Here is a 24,190-nt window from a genome sequence, read left to right as displayed (position 1 = left end):
TCTTTCCTCCTACTGTGCTACCCTCTAGTCTATACAAAGCGTATCGTTGTTTTTTTTTTTAATTTTTATTAGTGAGACACCATGAGGTACAGTTGTAGACTTACAAATTTTTGTGCTTGGGTTTCAATTATACAATGATCATTTTTTAATCTATGGAAGTTTTGAGGTATTCAACTTTCAGATATGTACACATGTGAATTTTTAACAGTACTTTAAATGTTTTTTAGGGCAATAAAGGTGAAAAATTGGAAAAAATTCAAATGTTTATTTAGGGTCTAAATTAGAAGATTATGTGAGGAAATCAAAATAATCAAGTGTGATTGGAAATAATCAGTCATGACAAAGGTAGTAAAATATACATCAGACTTCTCCATTATTTTTCAAACACTCTTTAAGTTAGGCAGTGTATTATAAGCACCATTTTATATACTTCTTGTTAGGCAAAGGTTTAATTCCCATGGTAGAGATTTAGTACTGGATGAAAAAAACTGCAATTATTTAAGACAAGGAAGCAGAATATTCCCTATGGCTCTTGGGTACTGACCTTGCTTTCTCCTGAGAAACAAACATGGTCTCAATGTCAATGAACTTGGTCAGAGAACCAACAGATGTGACTCTTACTATTAAGTTGCAATATAAAGATTAAAGAAAGTAACATTTCCTCAAGAATGCTGAATACCACAATACACAGGTAAAGAAAAAAAAAAGACAGAGATTTCCAGGTTTTGCTATGTGCTTAGTCATAGGCAGGTTTTACTTTATTTTTTTAGTATAGTTAACATTTTATTGTGTCTTGAAATAATTTTTATACGTGAGCCAGTATTTCAAGGATATATTCCTTTCCTAAATTATATTCTCTTTATTTTATAATTCTATAATTTTACCTGATACCCTCTAAAAAAGTTAGGGATTATAATTTTTATACATTTTTTGGTCTTTTTTATTATTTTTTTAAAATTTTTATTAGTGAAACACCGTGAGGTACAATTGTAGACTTATAAATTTTTGTGCTTGGGTTGAAGTTATACAATGATTGAGTACCCATCCCTCCACCAGTGCCCGTTCCCCACCTCCAATGCTCCCAGCATCCCTCCCCAGGTTTTAGAGACCACTGAATACCATGGAGATCATGGTATGCTCTGAGACATGTTGCTATCCTGTGGGGTTACTTTACTTGTAAATCTTTGCATCATTATCTATACTGGAAGTCTGACTTTACTGTTTATGTCATCGTGTTTGAGAAACTGTGTTCAAATGTTGTGTTTGAGTGGATGATTTGTGTCTGGTGGAGTCTGCACTTATGTGTGTATCTGCATGTGATAGGAATATGAGTAAGTATATGATGTGTGGTATTTCCTTTCAATTCATAACCCAATTTACTTTTAGGAAATCTTTTTTTCTTTCTTGTGAATAATTATTTTTAAAAGAAAATTTTACCTTTCTTTATATAGATTAAGTATTTATCTTCCTTAATTTTCCTCCCAGATATTCTACTCATTACCAATTAAGACACAGGAAAAAATTTAAAGATTTAAAATAAACACTGGAAAGATGATGCATCTGGCAGGGTTCTTGCCTTTCATGCAGCCAACCTGTACCAATATCCTGTACCACGCATGGTCAATTGAGCACTACCAGGAGTGATCCCTGAGGCAGAACCAGGAATATACCCTGAGCACCACTGGGTGTGCTTCCCTGAATAAATATTTAAAGCAATTAATTAAAAGCAATTCACACAGCATCTCATACACTATATACAATTAAGTGGCAAAGACTAAAGTTTATTGTTTTCAGTGTACACTGGGGACGGGGCAATTGGGCCACATCTGAAGTGCTAAGGAATTTGTGCTCAGGACTAATTCTTTTTTTTTTTTAAATTAATTTTTATTAGTGAAACACCATGAGGTACAGTAGTAGACTTAGAAATTTTTGTGCTTGGGTTTCGATTATACAATGATCAAATACCCATCCCTCTACCAGTGCCCATTTTCCATGACCATGGATCCCAGTATCCCTCCCACACCCATCCCCCCATCCCACACTGCCTCTGTGGCAGGGCATTCCCTTTTGTTTTCTCTCTCCTTTTCGGTGTTGTGGTCTGCAAAAAAGGCATTGAGTGGCAATCATGTTCGGTCCATAGTCTACTTTCAACATGCATCTCCCATCCTGGGAGGATCCTCCAAACACCCTTTATTTAGTACTCCCTTCTCTATCTGAGCTGCCCTTTCCCCTAGAATGCCCAGCTGGCCTCTATGCCATGGAGTAATCCTCCTGGTATTGATCTCGGCTCAGGAATAATTCTTGAACATATGCAATGCTGGGAATCAAACTGAGGTTAGTCTGAGTTTAACTGCAGGCAAACTGTACTATATTTCAGGTAACTTCACTGTATTTTTTTAACTATCATATAGAATTCAATAGATAGTGTGGAACCTTCTATCAAATCAAATAAGATTTGGGAAGTACCAATGATGATTGCAAAGAACTATAATAAATATAAAAAAATAATTTTGATGCTTTTTCTTAGTTGCTCTTTTTTCTATTTTGTCTTCTTGGTCCAGAGCTTACTCTTGGTTCTACACTCAGAGATCACTCCTGTAAAACTTGGGGGACAACATTTTGTGCCAGAGATTGAACCCCTATCAGCTGCCTGTGAGACAAGTGACCTAACTGCTGCTCTGCCATTCTGACACCAGGAATGGTGTTTAAAATTTTAAATAGGAAGTACTTTAGACTGTCTAGATGAATAAAACAACAAAGAAAGGGGGGAAAAAGAATAAGAAAAAAATACAACTCTTTTGTAGCAATTTCCAAGGACATGAGGGTGATTTTCAGAATGATAATAAGCATTCACCACCCCATGGTTTAAGGCTGCACCAACTTCATGCCCAGTGGGGAACCTTCTATGGCCTTCAATATCAAATTGTACATGCAAGTTATTTGTAACAGAACATTGAAAAGTCAATGAAGGCAGACCTGGTAGGTAGCTACTGTCAGAAAACATCTGAATCAATAGAACACTATCAGAATTGTCTTTCCCAAGCAAAACACAAACTGTATTTACCAAAAGCATGACAGCACTGTGAAATTTTCTCACTGCAATAACTTAAAGCAATGTGGTCTCATCCAAGAGGTCAGAAAATAACAAGATGTTATTATAGATCAACTACTGAGGCTTACCCAAAAGATGTGATAGTTCTAGGAGTGAGGATTATACATTCATACCAATGCCAAAACAATGTATTAATACGCACAAGCAGGTAATTATTCTATTAAAATGATTTTCACACCTTATTTGATTACCAAAGCTTTCCACAGAATGAGAGAAGCAGAAAAATATGGCAAGAAATATTAAAGCAAAGATTTTTCGTTTCTAGACATAAACTTCAAATATTGTAACTTGACTTTCATAATCTCATTATGGTCGCAACTCTTAAGCAACCAACCATACCAGGTGCTTAACTAAATTCATTAGCAATCAAAATATAAAATCAGCACAGAAGCTTGTCAGCTAAGACCAGATAGAATACCATTTCTTCAAAAGGTTTTAAAGAACATTAACCTATATTTCCCTGTTGACTATACATACTTCTTATCTTTATACTGTCATGATTTGTTGTTGACTATCTGCCTATTTTACTATAATGTAAATCATTCCATGTAAGACAAGGTGTCTTACTCAGAATATATGGAATGTGGCCAGCAGTGCAAGGTAGCAGAGACCAAAAGCTCTGGATCTAAAAGTTAACTGAAATTTCTACTCTGTTAGTGATAGCACAGCGGTAGGGCATTTAGCTTGCGTGCAACCAGCCTGCTCGAGCTGGGTTTGATTCCTCCGCCCCTCTCGGAGAGCCTGGCAAGCTACCAAGACTAGCTGACCCTCACGGCAAAACCTAGCAAGCTACCTTTGACGTATTCAATATGCCAAACACAGTACTAACAAGTCTCAAAATGGAGACGTTACTGGGCCTGCTTGAGCAAATCGATGAACAATGGGAGGACAGTGTGGACAGTTTAGTAACTGAGAAAATGATTTTACAACTTAATTCCCTGCTTCTTCATCTATAAGATGATAATTATGTTCATACGTCAGAAAAAGTATTATATATATATATACACACACATGTGTATGTGTGTGTACAGGTACACATTTTAAATTCAGTAAATGTAGGTCACAAAACTTTTAGTAAGCACATAAAGAGTGCTATTGAAAATAGGAAGAACTAAATAGGTGATTTTATCATTAAGACTCATGCACAAATTCTGTTTTACCCCAAATATTTAAACAGTAATTTTAAATATGAACATTAGAAATTAAATAATAGTATTCAGAAAATAAACATAAAATTACATTTTTTAACATTCCCTCCCCTGTTCGATTTATATTGAGAAATAAAAAAAAGAAACATTACCTCTAGTTTCACAAATCTTCCATAAAAAAGTGGACTAATTCTACCTTAAAATAGATAACACGTGCTTTCAATTTTCTATCACTGGATTTTGTCATTTTGATTATAATGTGTCTTGGAATTTTCTTTTTTTTGGGGGGTCATACCCGGCAATGCACAGGGGTTACTACTGGATTATGCACTCAGAAATTACTCCTGCCGGTGCTTGGGGAATCATATGGTATGCTGGAATGTTTTTAATTGAATCTATGTTCATTGGGATTGTTTGGGGTTCTTGGATCTTAGTGCTAATAATCCTCAACTCTGAGAAGTTCTTATAGGTGATTTCTTTAACAACTGTTTCTGTATCACATTTGCATTCCTTTTCTTCAGGGACTATGATGATCCTTATATTGTTCCTCTTGAATGCATCCCTGGTTCTCTGGTTTGCTGTTTATTTATTTTTTCAGACTATTTTCCACCTTGTGCTATTTCTTAAGGGTTTCCTCCTTCATGGAGGTCCTCACTCTTTTATCTCAGCTTCTGTTATTTTGCAGTTCAGAACTTCAATTGCCTTTGAAAAATATATCATCTCCCATGTTCTTCATTTCTGTCATTTCTGACTACAGTAGTTTTATCATTTGGACTCTCATACTTTCTTATGCTTTGCTGACTACATGGGCTATATATATATTTTTTTTAACTCATTGAACATCCTTATCTTAGTGTCAATAAAGACATTTGTCTGAGGATTTACTTCTGTTTTTATGTCTCTGGTGATACTAATTTTTGCTCTTTGGTGGGCTTCTTTGTATTTTCCCCATTGGTTTCAAAATGACAAAATACAAAGATATAGATAAAATATTGAAAGCAGCAAGCTATAAAAGGAACTTATATAAAAATACCAAAAACCCATAAAATGTACAGCAGATCTATCAAATGAGAATCTATAAGCAAAAGAATGTGGAAAAATATGTACAAAAATTCAGAGAAATGTTTGGGGGGTCACATTCAGCTATGCTCAAAGCTTATCAAGAATACTCTAGCTATATTTTTATTCAGATTTGAAGGAACTATAAAAAGCTTCGTGGATTGGCAACAGTTTAGGGAATTCATAGCCATAAGAGCAGTTTTGAAAGAAATATTAAAGAGTTCCTTTAAAAGAAAAGAAGAAGAAGGGTATGATGCTGCCAGCAGGTCAATCTGTACCTGTAAGGCGAGTGCATCAGCAGCCTGATAGCACCGTCAGACTTTCAGATACCCATAAATTACTGCTGTGCCTTTGGCCAGACCCCAAAAACCTGGGGCAAAGTTTAAGAAAGTAAATGGCCAAAAGTTAGGTATGTGGGAGACACACCCACAAACCACCTCCAGCCCAGCTATATAATTAGAGGCATGGCCTCTCTGGTTCCTGCTCAAACTGCTTAATGGCCATGATCCCAGAGACTCAGAAACGAATCTCAGAACCCAAAGGCTTTTGGTAGAAATGCATCCTGTTCCTGCAGTAGGTTACTGGCACTGGGCCACTCCAGGTGGGAATAGATTTCATGCCTTGGCCTGTTCCCCCTGGCGGCCTGGTGACCACCATCCTCCAGAGGCCACTGGACAGTCAGGTTTGGGCCTGCAGTGACGAGACATGTGGGGCCTCACCAGATGGGGGTGGAACCGGCCCTTTTCTCTCCATCCCAATGAGACCCCGAGTCACTGCCTACAAACAGGCCTCTCTGGCTCCTGATCAAGCTGCTTAATGGCCAAGAACCCAGAGACTCAGAAACAAATCTTGAATCCCAGCGGTTTTTGGCAGAAATGCATCTGGACTGCATACAAGGTGGCCACCGCCTCAGAGCTTATTGGAAAGCCAGGTATGGCCAGTGGTGATGGGGCAACTGCAGTCTCATGGGAAGTGGGGTGGTACTAGCTCATCCTTCATGCCCTACCGAGGTCACAAGTTGTCCCCCATGAGCGGCTCTCTGGCACAGCCATGGCGCCAGAGGCAAAAGGACTTAGTCCAGAGCCTGACAGCTTGTGGCAGAAAAGTGACTGGACCATGTGTTAAACTATGGTGCCATGCCTCCCTGGGAGGGAAAGGGTGTTGCTCCCATCCACCTTTTTGCCCCTTCAGCAGCAAGGTGGCCACTGCCTCAGAAAGCGTATTGGAAAGCCAGGTATGAGCCAGCAGTGATGGGGTAACTAGAGTCTCATGGGAAGGGGGGCAGTACTGTCTCATCCTTCACGCCCTACTTAGGTCACTAGTTGCCCCCCACGAGCTGCTCTCTGGCACGGCCACGGCTCCAGAAGCAAAAGGACTTAGTCCAGAGCCCAGCAGCTTGCGGCAGAAAAGTGAATGGACCATGCATTAAACTATGGCACCATGCTTCCCTGGGAGGGAAAGGGAATTGCTCCCTTCCACCTTTTCCCCCCTTCGGCAGCAAAGAAGCCGCCACCTCAGAGTTTATTGGAAAGTCAGGTATCAGCCGGCAGTGATGGGGCAACTGCAGTCTCATGGGAAGGGGGGCGGTACCGGCTCATTCTTCATGCCCTACCAAGGTCATGAGTTGCCCCCCATGAGTGGCTCTCTGTCACAATTATAACACCAAATGGACAGAAACCAATCTTATAATTATCTGGCTCTTTGCAGAAATCTAAAGTCATTATATGATTCTCATAACCAACTATAGAAAACAAAATATCTCACAATGCCTTTCAGCAATTCTGATTGTTGGGGGGGGGTGGGAAATTCTGAACAATAGTGGTGCATCTTTTGTCAAAATAATGAATGTAATCAATGTAGAGAAGAGTTAAGTAGAAATCATCTGCCACACAGGCATTGGGAGGTGTTGGAGGGGGGTATATTGGGGTTCTTGGTGGTGAACAATGATTACTGGTGAAGGGAAAGGTGTTTGATCATTGTATGACTGAGACTTAAACCTGAAAGCTTTGTAACTTTTCCCACAGTTATTCAATAGATAAATATAAGAAGAAAAAAAATAAAGAAATAAAATTATGGAAAAAAAAGTAAGGTGGAGTTCATGCCCAATTCAATCAGCTAATCAGTGGCTGAATAAATAGCAGTTCTCCTAAATGAAAAAATAAAACAAAAGAACAGGAGAAGCTTTGCATCATCTGGCATTGAGTATTCCAATCACTAATGGTGCATATGGTTGTCCTCTATTAAATTAAGGAAGGTTAAAAACATAGAGCAACTGATCTTTATAAATTGAATTTCATTGATTTACTTTCTGATAATTCTATTTGCTATTTCTTTAAGTTTTACTGGATTAAGTAATATGAAATAAATTTGTCATATCCCTGCTAAGGGAGCAGGCTGGGGTGGCAGGGAATGAGATATTGGTGGAGGGAAGGGGGCATTGAAAGTGGCACTGGTGTTGGAACATTGTATGCCTGAAACAACTCAATTATGAACAACTCTGCAAATCTTTTTTTTTTCTTTTTGGGTCTAGCTCGGTGATGCACAAGCTTTTTTTTTTGGCTTTTTTGGGGTCACACCTGGCTCTGCACAGGGATTACTCCTGGCTCTGCACTCAAGAGTTACTCCTGGTGGTGCTCAGAGGACCATATAGGATGCTGGGAATCAAACCTGGGTTGGCTGCATGCAAGGCAAACACCCTTCTTGCTATGCTATCTCTCTAGCCCCAACTCTGCAAATCTTAGTGTCTCAATAAATATTCCTGAAAATTTTGTTTTAAAATATATCATCTAAGAAGAGATACAGATAAAATGTGGTTACTTGCTTATTGCATATAGATAGCCAGTTTTATGTGCTTTTAAAGTTTACCATATAAAAAAGAGATGCCCTAGAAATTTTAAATTAATTGCATTTCTGTATTTGCTTGTGTATTTAGGGAATTTACAACAAAACTCCATTTCAGACTTAACTACTTGATACATTACCAAATAAAGTTTCAAAAATGTGGTATATATATACACATGGAATATAATTCAGTCTAAAATATACAGAAATTCAGACATGTTACAATATAAATGAACCTTACAAATTTTTATGTTAAGTGAAATAAATCAATCAGAAGAGGACAAATAATTGCATAGTTTACTTAATTGTCTGCCAGATCAGTGAAATTCAGATAAGGCAGAAAAAAAAGTATTGGCTTTCATGGATTGGTGAGAGAAGGAGCAGTGAGGTTTTGTTCAACTTTTTGATTTTCAGTTTAGGAAGATGAATAGTGGTGTCAGTTGCTCAGCAGTATGAATTTATTTGATACTAATAAACTATATTGAAAAATGTCTAAGGTACTATGTTTTTGTTAGTCCTATGTTCTCACAATTAAAATGTGCCAAATATATAAAATATATAAAGTCAAAGATACATATATGTAATATATACATATATATGTGTGTGTATATATATATATATTTGGTAGAGGCTGCACTCCTAGAGATGCCCAATTACTTCCAATTCTGTGGTTTATGTATTGCTTGGGGAATTACGTGGTTACAGGTATTATATACCTTGACCACCTACAAGCAAAGGAAGTACATCAGTCTGAGATATTTCTCCACTCCACTATGCAAAAGTGTTTTTCATGTTTGCTTTTGGATCATACCCATCTATGCTTCAGGCTTATTTGTGGCAATTTGTCCTGAAATCACTCCTGCAAGGTTTGGGGTGCATGCTTTGCCGGGGATTGAATCCAGGTTGGTTACACATAAAGCCAGTGCCCTAGTCACTGAACTCTTTCACTGGCCCCATGATGTGTTTTAAAAATAGAATTTTATTATTCTGTGCCATTGGTTGGCAATACTATATAAGTTTTAGGGATATAACTTTACAATTTGATATGTATGTTCACTCATTACAGCCATCACGATAGTTTCAGTGCTATTCACACTATCAAATTGACCCCTATACACTTTCAACCTTCCTTCTGAGATATTTTCTTAGTATTTTCAGTCTGAGTAATTTTTCTGTTTTTTTGTTGTTTGCTATATTTACATTATACATTAGTATAAAAAATGGCATTTTGACTTTCTGACATATTTCACTTAGCATAATCTATTCATGTTCTGTCCTTGTTGCAGAATGCATGATTTTATCTTTTTTTTTCTTTCTTTATTTTTTTTTAATTTTTATTAGTGAGACACCATGAGGTACAGTTGTAGACTTACAAATTTTATGCTTGGGTTTCAATTATACAATGATCAAATACCCATCAAACACTAGTGCCCATTTCCCACCACCACGAATCCCAGTATCCCTCCCACCCCTCAACGCCCCAATTCCACCCTGCCTCTGTGGCAGGGCATTCCCTTTTGTTCTCTCTCTCCTTTTGAGTGTTGTGGTTTGCAAAAGAGGCATTGAGTGGCAATCATGTTTGGTCTATAGTCTACTTTAAGCATGCTTCTCCCATTCTGGGAGGTTAAAGAAACTGGTACATTTATACAATGGAGTACTATGTAGTGGTTAGAAAAGATGAAGTCATGAAATTTACATACAAGTGGTACTACATGGAAAGTATCATGTTAATTGAAATGACTCAGAAAGAGAGGGATAGACATAGAAAGATTGCATTCATCTGAGGAACATAAAGTAATAAAATAGGAGACTAACACCCAAGAATGGCCGAGATTAGTACCAGGAATTTTGCTCCACGGCTTGGAGGCCAGCACACATGCTAGGGAAAAAGGCAGCTCAGATAGAGAATGATTTTATCTTTTATTGCTGCATAGTATTTCCTTCAGTATATACCACAAATTCTTTATCAAATTTTCATGAATGATCCTTCCTTTTGTTTGCATGTCTGAGTTAAGTAAGTGCTGTTAAATAAGCACAAGGGTATAAATGTAATTTCTGATTTGTATTTTCATATTCTTCAGATAAATACTTAGGAGTGAAATTTGTGGATTGTATAATGATTCTAGTTTTTTTAAGGCTCTTTGTTAATGAAAAAGATACTCCAAGCACAGCATGGGATATATGTTATTGGGGTTCGAATTTGGGGTCTGGTACACACAAAGCATTGCACTCCAGTGTTTTAAGCTATTTCCCAGGATTTTAGTTATCATTATTTTCAAATATCACGAAGAGCTGTAGTGATAATACAGAGTGGCTAGGGCATTTTCCTTGCATGCAACTGACCCAGGTTGAATCCCTGGCACACTTAAGCCCCACCCAGAGAGTGATCCTTAAGCACAGTAAAAGTAAAGTAAAGTAAAGGCCCTCCCGTTGATCGTCAATTTGCTCGAGCGGGCCCAGTAACGTCTCCATTGGAGACTTTGTTGTTACTGTGTCTGGCATATCGGATACTCTCGGTAGCTTGCCGGGCTCTCCGAGAGGGACGGAGGAATTGAACTCGGGTCGGCCATGTTGGCCGCTTGTAAGGCAAATGCCCTACCCGCTGTGCTATCGCTCCACCCCTGTGCATCACCGGGTGTGACCCTTAAGCACAGAGCCAGTAGTAAAACCTGAGCGCCATAGGATATGGCCCTAAATAAAATAAAAAACAAAATACTACAAATATGAAAGCATTGCTTTGGGGGGGTAGAGATTTGGGCCATGCTCTGCTGTTTTTAGGGTTTGTTCCTCAATCTGTTCTAAGGCATCACTTCTGGCTGTGTTTAGGAGACCATGTGTGGTACTGATCATCAAACTAGAGCATGCAAGGAAAAGGCCTTACTTCCTGAACTCTTTCTCTGGTATGCCATCAATTTTCAAAGCTTTACATAGTGATAAAAAAAATCAAAGTTTGTATAGGACTATTTCATCATGTACTTTAAATAGGTTACACATTTAAGGAAAAATCAACACAATTTCTAACTTGTTAGATATCATTGATATAGTTTTCATAACAAATATTATAAGAGCCATTGAGTATATTTATGAGTATTATTTAAAGAAACCCTGGATTCAGAAGTTACTTATCACCTTAAGAGAATGCCATGTGGTATGACACAGCCAAGACCTGAGCTAAGCCTTTTGATAACTCTATCCATACTGCTCAAGCCATCGCTGTAGAACCCCAGAGTGAAGAAATTCTCTTACACTATATACTCACTGGGGTTAAGAATTGCATATGGGTTAGGGAGGGGTGAAACAGAGAGAATGTACTAGTCAAAGGATGATTAGTTTGACCAAGTCCTTTTTATTTTTGTCTTCAAAAGTCCTCTTATACTAGTTTCAGTGACACATTTGATCAAGAGACAAGTGGAGTTAGGGTATTTAAAATTAAAACTGCTTCAAAGAAAAGGCAGCTTGAAAATATCAGAACAGAATAGCATCATGAAAATAGTTATAGTTAGACAGAAAGAAGGCAGCGTGTATAATGGCAGCTTTACTTTCAAATTTGGGGCAAAATGGATTTAGGGTCAAGAAACAATGAAGAAATACTTGCACCATCTGCTTCTCTTTCCCAAATCCTTGAGACCCAGGGATCAGAGTGAGCTATAAGTTTTCCGAGGTTTGTTTATGCAACTACTCTAAGTAAATGCCAATACTGAGTAAATACCTACCTCATAAGATTTTTACGAGATGAAAAGAAAACATCTTACAGTGAATTTCATTATAGAATTCTTTCATAAGTTGGGGGTTGCCTGTTTTATTTTTCTTTCATTATTTAGCTGACTCCATGAGAAGTTTAGCATTGCTTTTTGTAAAATATTGACAAATTTTTATCTGTATCATGAGTAAAGACAATGGATGGATTGATAATATAATTACACAATTCTTTTCTTTCTAGAGTCGTATGAATAGGCAAAATTCAAATAAAGATTCCTATAATCTAAGATATTATGGTATTATCAATAGCATGACACATAAAATAAGACAGAACTTGAAAACATTATACAACTATTCTCCTAAAGTTATAGAACAATATTTCTAAACTGTAAAATTAAGGAAAATCCAAGGTTAAAATGCTTCCTAATTCAAACGTACACGCTGATTAAAAATAACACCAACAGAGATGTCACTGCTGAATGCAAACATAAAATAGATTAGCAAACACACTGAGCAATCTGCGAGACTGTTCCTGTGAATAATTTCTTATACATTTTGAATATTGAAAATTCACATAATATCACTTTGGGGGTCATAAGCATTAGCAAATGAATATATTTTAAGCATTTGTTTAGAAATTTTATTTCTGCAATTTGAAATATTTCGTACCAATTCATAAACATGGGTTTTGCCAGAATTCTTTTGAAACTGGAAAATAAAAGCAAGAGGGTTAAATTGTATATATTAGCCATCAGAACGAGGAGCATTCATTTCTGAAATGTATAATGGAACATATGCTGAGCCAGATTTTTAATATTGTGGAATATGAAATAGAAATTTCCAGTGGTTTTCATAAAAAATAAACTTTAAGGAGAAAAATGATAAAATATTCTTGGGTTGCATAAAAAACAATGAATTATATTTTCCTGAAGAATCATTATTACTAAGCTTAGGATAGATGTATCTTTAGAGGCAAAAAACAAAATTTAACGTAAACAGTGTCCATAATGTTAATATTTATATTTTATGAGTATCACACTTCATTTTTATATATTTATAAAAGAACAAGTTAAACATTAAAAAATAAGTAACATAATAGACATTATGTAACCAATTGAATAAAACAGCATCTGAAATTAAGACAAATATAAACAATCTATATCAAGGGGTAAAGCTACAAGACAAGAACTTTTTGATCTAATATTTCTGTTGTAGAAGAGTCATTTGTCATACTAATATTAGGCATCACACATTGAATTTAATTTTTAAAGTGCCATCTCATACCACAGAGACTGGCATATATCACCAAGAACAAAAACAATTAGAGTTGGTGCAGATGTGGAGATAAAGGGACTCTCCTTCATTGTTGGTGGGAATGCCAACTGGTCCAGCTTTTTTGGAAAACAATATGAACATTCCTCAAAGAGCTATGAATTGAGCCTCCACATGACCCAGGAATACCACTTCTGGGAATATACCTCAGATAGATGAAATGTTATCTGTACTTATATGTTCATTGCAGCACTATTCACAGTAGCCAGAACTTGAAAGCAATCAGAGTGCCCAAGAATAGAGAAATGGATAAAGAAACTATGGTACATCTACATAATGGAATACTACACAGCTGTTAGGAAAAATGAAGTCATGAAATCTACTTGTAAATGGATGGACATGGAGAGTACCATGCTGAGTGAAACAAGTCAGAAGTAGAGGGACACACCTATATTGATTGCACCCATTTGTGGGACATAAAAAAATATAGTATGAAACTAATAGAACTAATAAAAGACATTAGAGATGTGGGTAAGGAGGATTGGTCCACTATTAGAAGCCTGTCTCAGGTGTTGATAGAGAAGGCAGTTGGGATAGAGAGAAACCATTATGGCAATGATAGTTGTAAATATTCACTCTGGATGAGAACTTCTTGCTGAAAGTAGGTAAAGGAACAAACATAATAACCTTTCAGTATCTGTATTGCAAGTCATAATGATCTGAAGGGGGGGAAAGGGAAGGAGGGAGGGAGAAAAAGAGAAAAGTAAAGAGAAGGAGAGAGAGAGGGAGGGAGGGAGGGAGAGAGAGAGAGAGAGAGAGAGAGAGAGAGAGAGAGAGAGAGAGAGAGAGAGAGAGAGAGAGAGAGAGAGAGACTGCTCTTGCTATAAAGTATAAAGGCAGGCTGGGGGGTGGTAAGGAAAACTGGGGTCATTGGTGATGGGAAATTGGGAAATGTACATTGGTGGATAGATGGATGTTGGAACATTGCATGACTGAAACCTGACCATGAACAGCTTTGCAACTGTGTATCTCACAGTGACTCAATACAAAATAATTTCTTTTTGCCTTTTGGGTCACACCCGGTGACGCTCAGGGGTTACTCCTGGTTCTGCACTAAGGAATCACTCCTGGCAATGCTCAGGGGACCATATGGGATGCTGGGAATTTAACCTGGGTTGGCCGGGTGCAAAGCAAATGCCCTACTCGCTGTGCTCCAGCCTCTAAAAAAGTAAAATTTTAAAAATTATAGTGAAAAAATTTCTTACTTAAAATTATTTGAAGTGGTATAACACTGCCCTTATGTTTAAAATGGTACATGTAACAATACAGTTGGTATGCTATATTTTTTGGAGAACTGTTCAACGTAACTTTATTTTTTTTCTAGAGAAAATGACCTCATTTGTAGTCCCAAATGGTGTAAAATAATAGGATAGAAAGTCTTTATATTACTCTATCCATTATCACATTTCCTCAGACAGTTTACTTACAAGGCAGGGAAAGAGAATAACATAGCTTCAAGGAGGGGGATCATGGAACCTTGCCTACATCTTGCTGGGTGGTGTGTCACATGCCAAATTTCATCTTTTCTTTAAGATTTCAAACCAGTCTCTCTACTTCCTCACTTCCTTGTTTTTTTCTTACCCCTTGCAGATTTATGTGTCATAGTTTAAAAACACGGATAAACTGACCTGGGTGGGGAGAAGACCAGCTCAGCTTGAGGGACGAAAAGGAAGAGGCACATGGAAAGTATCATGTTTAGCGAAATGAGTCAGAAAGAGAGGGATAGACATAGAGAGATTGCATTCATCTGGGGAACATAAAGTAACAAAATAGGAGACTAACACCCAAGAATGGCCGAGATTAGTACCAGGAATTTTGCTCCATGGCTTGGAGGCCAGCCACACATGTTAGGGGAAAAGGGAGCTCAGATAGAGAAGGGAGCACCAAATAAAGGGTGTTGGGAGGACCCTCCCAGGATGGGAGAAGCATGCTGAAAGTAGACTATAGACCAAACATGATTTCCACTCAATGCCTCTTTTGCAAACCACAACACCCAAAAGGAGAGAGAGCACAAAAGGAAATGCTCTGCCACAGAGGCAGGGTGGAATTGGGGCGTTGAGGGGTGGGAGGGATACTGGGATCCGTGGTGGTAGAAAATGGGCACTGGTGGAGAGATGGGTACTTAGCCATTGTATAATTGAAACCCAAGCACAAAAATTTGTTAGTGTACAACTGTACCTCATGGTGTCTCACTAATAAAAATTTTTTAAAAAATCCCCCTTTAATCTTGCAAACCAGGTGTACTCAATAGCATCAATAGCAACATAAATATGACGATTAAGCAATTTGTGGCGGTATTGTATTAAATTAATATGCACATCTTGAAATTATTGAAATCTACTAAACCAGGAATCAATGCTTTCATCTTTGTAATTGAGGACTTTGAGAAAAAAATCTAAACAAATCAAACGGTTAGAACAGATACAAATATTATTTACTATTCATATTGCTGAATCATTTATTTTAAGATTGTTTTATCTTGTGACTTTACATGTAATAGAAGTAACCTGCTGGTTTTAAAGCTTTCCTACTTTATTCTTTTCATTAAACATACAATTAGGTTTCAGAGTTATGAAAGAAGATAGTGTTTTCAGGATAAGACAAAACTAATGTAAATTAGAACTTTTAAATTATAAGTCAAAAAGATTCTGAAAATAATGTACTGATTCCTATCAATTATACTAGGTAACTTTAATACTAGCAAGATACTAATATACAAATAAAGACAGTGCAATGTAAGTCATTTGATTACCACAATTACTTAGTGAACCAAGTATATAAAACAAACACTGTCCTTCCATTGTTCATCGACTTGCTTGAGCAGGCCCAGTAAAGTCTCTATCTTTTGAGACTTGTTGTTACCGTGTTTGGCATATTGAATATGTCACGGGTAGTTTGCCGTGCCGGTGAGATACTCTTGGTAGCTTGCTGGGCACTCCGAGTGGGGTGGAGGAATCAAACCTGGCTTGTCTGAACTGGCTGCACGCAAGGCAAACACCTGACCACTGTGCTCTGGCTCCAGCCTCGCTCCAGCCCAATTATATAAATATTTACTAAATTATCTTGTGACCCATAGATATTAAATAGTGGTAGTAGAATTTGAACTCAGAGACTGCAAAAATTGTGCTATAATAAATTACAAAAGATTCCTATTTTAGTATCTAGAAATTCTTTTAAATCATGATCTATATTTTTAAATTTATCATAAACAACAATAATTGTGGAAATTTTATTTTACCAAAACTTCTAAATAAAGAAAAAATGGTCAAAATTCCCTTCATTTATTCAATAAAAAGGAAGTGATTATTATTTTCAGGGAGGAGGCATACCTAGCAGTGCTCAGAGGTTATTCCTGACTCTGCACTTAATAATTAACTCCTAGGGGTCTTGGGTAACCATGTAGGGAATTGAACCTGGGTTGGCCACGTGCCAGAGAAATGCACTACTCATTGTACTATCACTCTGCACTCCCCTTCCCCCCGAAAAAAAAAGGAAGTAACCAAAAAGCGGTTCTTAGCAGGGTTAGCACACACATCTTAGGAAGAATGAAATTGATCGAAGTCATATTTTGCTTCATGAAGTGAACTTTCTAATATGTGAAATACTGAAAATCCAAGTTACTATATGACAAACAATATTCACTTCAACATTTGGCACAGTGGATGTGATAGGAACACAATATTAACCATTGAATGAAGAATAAAAAAAATATGTAAAATTCTAAAATTATACCAGAAATTTAAGGGAAAATTCAGATTGCGCATCAAAAATAAAATTCTAAAGTGGAAATATATACTTTGATAAGGTTTGAAAATGTATACTCTGAAAGCATACAGCTGTGCAAACTGATTATTTTAAAGGCCATACTTTCTCATTTGTTTTATTGTACTTATAAACAAAATAAAAACACATATTTTCCTTTTGTATGACATAATGTAATAATAACTAGCATTTATTTTAATTTTGGTTTTATATTTTGTATCTAAGGAAAGCTGTCTTTAATACAAATTTTTACCATGGTTTAATTTTAGACTCTGAAGTACAAATATGCATGATGGGAACTAATGCTTATTGCTGAATGGTAAAGTAAAATCTAGTGTACATTAAATATTTTTCAGACACTGTGGCATTTTTTTGTTTTTTGCTTTTTGGATCACACCTAACAATGCTCAGGGGTTACTCCTGGCTCTGCACTCATGAATTACTCCTGGAGGTGCTTGGGGGACCATATGGGATGCTGGGGATTGAACATGGGTCGGCCACATGCAAGGCTCTACCCATTGTACTATCACTCCGGCCCTGGCTGTGGCATTTTTAAGTGATATATATTTTACATCCATTTTTTCCTACCAGGCCAACATTTAGATTGGAATATATAGTATATGCTTTTTTTTTCTGTTTTAACATGTTTACTTAAGAGCAATAGTTTGGAAAGATCTGAGATCAAATGTTAACTCTGCTGGCATACAATCAGGCTACCTATATTAAATTTTCCACCCTCATATTAATTATCTGTAAAAAATTATATCTGAGCAGTCTTGACAATTAAGTTAATCAGAATACAGGTAGTTAAACTAATCAGAATGAAAGACAACGCATAATGAAAATCTATACTTTTTGATATAGAGACATATACTTTGATTATACATACGGAGATTATTTCTAATAAAAACCTTTGATTAAATGAAACTTGTAAAGTTTCAAATATTATTCGAAAGTTTCAAATATTACTTGCAAATACTTGCAGTAATATTTGTTCTCTAAATGAGTCACAATTAGAGTTACAAAATTGCTTTCCTAGTTAAATTCTACATGAGGGCAGTATTTTACTGAAAATTTCTTGCTCTATTTGGTATTCCAGGAAAGTGAGGTTTTTAATAATGTTGCTCTAAGTGATAATATCAAATCCCAGTAGTATTTAAAGATGTTTAGTAAATTTCAGATAATGTAAGTAATTTCCGGAAAGATGTGAGCAACTGATATTTTTAAATGACCCTCTTTCTTACTGCTATCACAAATATTGAGAGTCTATAGTTTACCAGTGAACTTGAAAATGTTATTAAGCTTTTCAGTGCAAGAGATAAAACTACTATTTTAAAATACATTTTTCAATTTTTCACTAATTATTTATGTTTTTTTTATTTGTTTGTTTTTGTTTTTGTGCCATATGCAGTGGTGCTTAGGGATCATTCCCAGTGAGCTCCGTGGACCATTTGGTGTGACAGAAATTGAACTTGGGTCAGATGCCAGCAAGGCAAGTATATTAGCTGTACTATCTCTCTGGCATAGATCCTTATGTTTCTTAAGCACAAAACCTTGAAAAATAGAAGTAAAGCATTATATGAAAATCTTTAGCAATATTTTAATCAATTGTTAAATTGTTCTAAAGTCACAGTCTTCTAGGCAAAATTATTCAGGGCTTAAATGACATTCCTAAGCTAAAAAATTTCATTTAGAAGGTTTAATTTAAATATAAATTATTTAAAAAAACATTATTCATGGGCTTATCACACAGTCACACATTCTAAAGAAAAAAATCTACAGTATTATGTTTTTATGTTTTACTTCATATACTGACACTCCTAATTTGCTTGTGATTAAGAATGTAGTTGTTAAATAAAAGACAACAGTCAAAAAGAAAATCTTCCCAACCACTAAAATAAAATGCACCATGAATACATGCACTTTACCTGAAAGCATATTATTTTTCTTTATTACTATTCAAAATGAGCAGATCTCGTTTTCTTGGAAAAGTTCTTTTCAAAGTGTGCCACATTGATCTTATTTCAGGACAGTTGTAAAATTTATAATTCAAATCAAATAACTTAAAGAAGCCACCCACACCCGAGTAATGGAACAAACAGATTACCTATAAATCAAATAAGCAAAACAACTATCACTAGTTTTCACAGGGAAATTATATAAAGATGACTATAAAATTATGAGGCTTTAGGGTGGAATTTACTGACTCATATTAAGAGTTTAAAACAAACAAATTTCTATAATTTTAAAATTTCTTTAAACTAAAGATGTCAATATTTTTCCAGTGAGAAATATACATAATTTAAATTAGGCATATAACCATAGATATAAAAATAAAACATTAATAAAAATAAATCTTCTTAAATAAGTACAATTACTAGGTGCTAAGAAATATTTGTTTTGTGTAGTGACTTGCCTGCAAGTAAGACGGAGGGAAAACGCAATTAAAAAACAAATGTGCATTTCCTACTTTGCAAATTATTCCTATTGGGAGTTATACTTTAAAGTGCTGTAAAACGTGATTTGTAAATTATTTTTCTTACTTACTAGAACTATGTAACTGTGTTTACAACCTGCTCTATTATCTCAGAACAGTATTGAACACATTTCAAACCTAGTTTTTAAATAATTTTTGACAGTTATGAATTTTTAAATGTATAAAATACTGATTTAAAAAGTTTATGGTGGTGGTTAGGTCACATCTGATGTTCAGATCAGTCATGGTCTGTGCTCAGGGAGGTGCTCAAAGGACCAAACATGATGCCAGAGACTGAACTGGGGTTGGCCAAGCATAAGGCAACTGCCCTACCTGCTGTACAGTCTCTTCAACCCTGACTAAAAATTTTAAGTATGATTATCTATAATCACAACATAATGTGAGGTGGGATATTTTGTGAGAAGTGAAATTGTACGTGAATGATACTGAACACATAAGCAAAAAAAATCTATTTCTCCCTGTTCCAGTTGTTATTTCAGAACTAAATTTAGTGAAAGCAAATAACATTTACGTCTTTATAATAAATTGTATTTAATCATTTCAAATTTATAAACTCAAAATTTTATCCTGGCAAGCTACCCGTGACGTATTCTATATGCCAAACACAGTAACAAATCTCACAATGTACTGGGCCCGCTCGAGCAAATCGATGAACAACGGGAGAATAGTGATAGTGATAGTGAAGTATTCTTTTCAAGCATCCAGAAAAATTATATATAAATTTATCCTTTTTTATCTAAAGCTTACATAAACTCTATTAAAAGTTTTCTATTGTATATATTAAGATAAACACCCCACCATTTTATTAAATCTATTTAACATTTGTTTTAATGTTAAAGATCTGCATTTGAACATGTTCTTTAAAATAACCACCATATTATTAGTTAATAAATACATATCATCATAGTGATGTCTGCTTTCTGTTTTTCCATTTTCATCCATGTTGTCAGTTATAGTTTAAAAAAATAATCACTTTAATCTATGATGTAAAGGTATGTCACTTGTATTGACAATTCTGGCATAAATAATGGTATCAGGAATGCACCTAATTTTATTTAATAACATGTTTAAGAAAACTGTCATTATTTTAAGATGCTATCAGTGTTAGAGAATACATGTCAGTACAGCTGTAAGAAGACTGGAAAGTGATGTACTAAGATAAAGTTCTATGTTTTATATCTGAAGATGGTTGTCATTAAGGGAAGCCTAATTTAAAGACTATAAGCAAATAAGCAAACCCAACACATCAATGTCCTAGAAAGACATATTCAAAATAAATTTTATACTACCTATAGGAAATGTGAGACACTTTGATTAAGTTTTCCTTGTTACTTTTTTTTTTTTTGGAATTTAAAGTATAATGCTGTTTGGGAAAGACTCACATAAATATTTTCCAACAAACAGATATCTCACAAGAATTAACTTACCCTCTTACCTATGAGGATTATAGGATAAATGATTGTCAGTTTATTCCATTAAAATAAAATTGAGTTTTTGATGGTTGTACTTCCCAGCAATGTTAATTTCTTAGATCTAATTTAATGTTATTATAAACATTTTTTTTCAAGGCCTTGTAGATTCATAGAAGTTCTCAACAATTATTGTATCCACTACTTACTGTTTGTTATCAATTCTGGGGTAATCTTGTTCTTCCTTTTTCTTCAGATGCTTTTTATCTAAAAGTTAAACAATATATACAGTGGTTAGTGTGCTAAAAGAATTACTTCAGAGTGTCACAAATAAAATTGATTTTATTAAGTTTTCTAGGACAGATGAGATAGTAAATGGTGTATGGCACTTGCCTGACATGCTGCTAATCTAAGTTCAAATTCCCAGCACCACACAGGGTTCTCTCAGCACCAGTAAAGACTATGGTGAAAGAGCTCCTGAACAACAGCAGCAGATAGCATATAGTATGAAATGCTTAATTAAATAGGGTTAATAAAGTTGGGTTGAAGAGTGTAGGGCTAATGATTCTGTCAATAGTGTACATGTTGATTTTGTAAAAATTTATTGCTTCCCATGATGCAATTTTTACATTCGAAAACTCAAATAGCACTGTCCTGTCACTGTCCTCCTATTCATTGATTTGCTCAAGCGGAGACTAGTAATGTCTCCATTTTGAGACTCGTTGGTACTGTTTTTGGCACATTGGATATGCCATGGGGAGCTTGCCAGGCTTTGCCATGTGGGCGAGATACTCTCGGTAGCTTGCCGGGATCTCAGAGAGGGGTGGAGGAATCAAACCCAGGTCAGCCTCGTGCAAAGCAAACAACCAACCCACTGTGCTATTGCTCCAGCCCTAAAAACTTAAATAATACCAATTAATAATACATTAATACATAATACTACATTATTATATTCATATAAATAATGAAATTATTAATGCTATATTGAAAACCAGTGTGATTATAATAATCAAACATATATATATATTTCCTTGCCCCAAATTATTATTGAGAGATAACTGAAATATATCACTATATAATTTTAAGAAATTATAGCAAGATGGTTTGATCCATGTATATACAGATACTATAGAATGATTATCACTATAGGCTAAGCTAATATTCACTTTTAAAGAAAAAAGAAGGAAATGGTAAAAGTAAAGAAAATAATAATACTTATAATAATAACAATAATAAATCTGTATTAGTGATGAGAAATCAGCATTTACATTTTTAAAAACATAACATTCCAGTACATATTTCACTTTTAATTGAAAGTTTGTAACATTTGACCATCTTCTAACAATTCTTCTTTTATTGTCAACAATGTCATATTTTGGCAGCTTGGGGGCACATCCAGCGATTCTCAGGGGTTACTCCTGGCTCTACACTGAGAAATTACTCCAGGTGGTGATTATGGAACCATATGTCATGCCAGGGATTGAACCTGGATTGGCTGCATGCAAAATAATCACCCTGCCAACTATAGCTCCAGCCGAGCCTCATGGTTTTGATATTTTAAGTCCCACATACAAGCAAGACCATTTAGCATTTGTCCTTCTTAGGCATTATATTGTCAGTTGGACCCATAGTGTCTCAAGAAGTAGGATTTTCTCAATTATATTGACCAAATAAAATTTGATTGGGGACTGTTGTATGTTTCTAACAAATTTATCTATGCATCTATTGATGAGCATGAACTATTTTTACATTTTAGCAACTGTAAATAATATTGCTATGAATGCAGAAAACTTCTTTGCAGAAATGTCCACAGAAATATTTTTTTAGAAAATTTTTTCTTGTTATTGTTTTATTTATTTATTTATTTAGACTTACAAATTTTTGTGCTTGGGTTTCAGTTATACAATGATCAAGTACCCATCCCTCCACCAGCGCCCATCCTCCACCACCACCGGTCCCAGCATCCCTCCCACCCCTCATCACCCCCCATCACACCCTGCCTCTGTGGCAGGGCATTCCCTTTTGTTCTCTCTCTCTCCTTTTGGATTCTGTGGTTTGCAAGAGAGGCACTGAGTGGCAATCATGTTTGGTCTATAGTCTACTTTCAGCATGCTTCTCCCATCCTGGAAGGATCCTCCAAACACCCTTTATTTGGTGCTCCCTTCTCTATCTGAGCTTCCTTTTCCCCTAGCACATGTGGCTGGCCTCCAAGTCATGGAGCAAAATTCCTGGTGCTAATCTTTGTCACTCCTGGGTGTTAGTCTCCCATTATATTACTTTATGTTCCCCAGATGAATGCAATCTGTGTCTATCCTGCTCTTTCTGACTCATTTCACTTAACATGATACTTTTCATGTAGTACCACCTGTATGTAAATTTCATGACTTCATCTTTTTTAACAGCTACATAGTACTCCATTGTGTAAAAGTACCAAAGTTTCTTTAACCAGTCATCTGTTCTCGGGCACTCAGGTTTTTTCCAGATTCTGGCTATTGTAAAGAGTGCTGCAATGAACAAACAGGTGCAGATGTCACTTCGACTATACATTTTTGCCTCTCTGGGATATATTCCCAGGAGTGGTATTGCTGGGTCAAATGGGAGCTCAATTTCTAATTTTTTGAGAAACGTTCATACTGTTTTCCAAAAGGGTTGGACCAGTCGGCATTCCCACCAACAGTGAAGGAGAATCCCTTTCTCACTACATCTGTGCCAGCACTGGTTGCTTTTGTTCTTTTGGATGTGGGCTAGTCTCTGTGGTGTGAAATAATATATCATTGTTGTTTTGATCTGCATCTCCCTGATGATTAATGATGTCGAGCATTTTCTCATGTGCCTTTTAATCATCTGGATTTTTTCTTTGCAAGTTTCTATTCATTTCCTCACCCCATTTTTTGATCGGGTTGGGTGTTTTCTTCTTGTGGAGTTCAACCAGTACTTTGTATATGCTTGATATCAACCCCTTGTCAGATGTGTATTCGGCAAATATCCTTTCCCATTCTGTAGTCTGTCTTTGTATTTTGGTCACTGTTTCTTTTGAGGTGCAGAAGCTTCTTAGTTTAAGATAGTTCCATTTGTCTATATCTGTTTTCACTTGCTCGGCCAGTGACGTAACATCTTTGAAGATCCCATTAGCTTCAATGTCATGGAGGGTTTTGCCAACGTTTTCTTCAATATACCTTATGGATTCTGGTCTAATGTTGAGGTCTTTAATCCATTTTGATCTTACTTTTGTACTGGTGTTAGGCAGAGATCTGAGCCCATTTTTTTGCATGAAGCCGTCCAGTTTTGCCAGCACAATTTGTTAAAGAGGCTTTCCTTGCTCCACTACACT

At 35.9% G+C, this 24,190-nt stretch overlaps 1 protein-coding gene across 3 annotated transcripts in view; it reads right to left on the bottom strand.

Annotated features, from left to right (window-relative positions):
* Positions 1 to 21,125, bottom strand: part of SYT1 (synaptotagmin 1) — a 551,120-nt gene extending 529,995 nt beyond the window's left edge. For all 3 annotated transcript variants that reach the window (XR_008793241.1, XM_056119884.1, XM_056119896.1), the window contains exon 1: positions 21,069 to 21,125. The gene's annotated coding sequence lies outside the window, so the exon portion shown is untranslated. The remainder of the gene's footprint in view (positions 1 to 21,068) is intronic.
* Between the last annotated feature and the right edge of the window lie 3,065 nt (positions 21,126 to 24,190).

This window comes from Sorex fumeus, unplaced genomic scaffold, assembly GCF_029834395.1.
Source record: "Sorex fumeus unplaced genomic scaffold, SorFum_2.1 ptg000003l, whole genome shotgun sequence".
Lineage (NCBI taxonomy): Eukaryota > Metazoa > Chordata > Mammalia > Eulipotyphla > Soricidae > Sorex > Sorex fumeus.
The sequence above is the reverse complement of the archived record's forward strand: the minus strand, read 5'-3'. Positions and strand labels throughout refer to the sequence as shown.